Below are 1,243 nucleotides of genomic sequence, written 5' to 3' on the forward strand. Positions count from 1 at the left end.
GCGAGGGGCATCTCGGGGCGGATGGCGGGGATCATGGTGGGGGGGCAGGGGCAATCGGGGTTCGACGACATGGTGGCCTGCACTGGGGCCTCTGTGGCGACGGGGGACTCTGGACGCTTGGGCATCTTCTTGGCGGGGATGGGATGAGCATCGATGGTGACTGTAGGCACAGTCCCGAAGCAGCTCCCGAAGATGTACCCCAATTTGAACAGAAAGCTGCGCCGGGGCGAGCTGTTGCTGTGACGATGAATGTCGCGCGGCTGTGGGAAGGAGATGGGGGCGGACTTGGTATCGGAATTGGCAACGTCGATGGGGTTTTGGAATAGGTATGGGGAGGGCTATATAGACAGGGAGCGAGCAGGCAAGAACGACAGCTGACTGACCATGGTGCACGAAGACTGGGGACCTCAAGGACGAGGGTCTGAGGGGAAGCCGGGCCGCTGATGACTATGGATACTTTAGGACAGGGTGGTATTTGAGTTTTTTGTTTCTGTGTCGCGGCTGGGGGGTTTTATGCTGGAATCCTGGCCCCAAAACAGTTGGGGGCACCCCGTTTCTTCCGACCAGGGTCCTTGTTACCGGGGCCCCACATTTCGCCGCGGAACCTGGATTTCGAGACTGTTCTCATTTCACCGGGCATTGGAAGAGTGACGATCGTGCTGGGAGCATCGAATCGGGCAAGTCATGGAGCGTGGCATTGCACAGTAGAGGGGTGAAGGAGTGTCCTGTGACTGAGTCGTTTCTGCACAAATTGCCATCGTTTGAAGGCTTGTGACGCTCTCAGCGTGATGGTATTATGAATCTATGATCTTGGATTGATGTTTAATCGAAGAGAACTCCCCGATATCGATGTGTGTAATGCTCGGGAGCTTTGAGGGTGCTCGTCCTTTTGCAGCAGCTGTGCACGAGTATGAATCCCAGAGCAGAGTGCTAGAGACGCCACTGCCCCCATAAGTGCCTTGAGTAGCGTTTCTAGTGGGAAGGAGCCGGCTATGAGTGCCATTCGCGCTGGCGATTTCGCTAGAGCCCGTGATTACTTGACCGTGGCATCCCCTGTTGCTGTGCCTCGCCACTGAATGCCAGCCGGTCGGATGTGCGACTCTTGCAAGGCTGATTTCTTCATGGCGCAAGTTCATTGAGACTGAAGACACGTCAATTGGCTGTAGTCCGCATCGGGTGCGCTTAAAGCCAGAAAACAAGGCGTTTTCGGAGACCAGGGGAGTCGCCCTGCACTGACCGAGGG

Source organism: Auxenochlorella protothecoides (genome assembly GCF_000733215.1).
Source record: "Auxenochlorella protothecoides strain 0710 unplaced genomic scaffold scaffold10, whole genome shotgun sequence".
NCBI lineage: Eukaryota > Viridiplantae > Chlorophyta > Trebouxiophyceae > Chlorellales > Chlorellaceae > Auxenochlorella > Auxenochlorella protothecoides.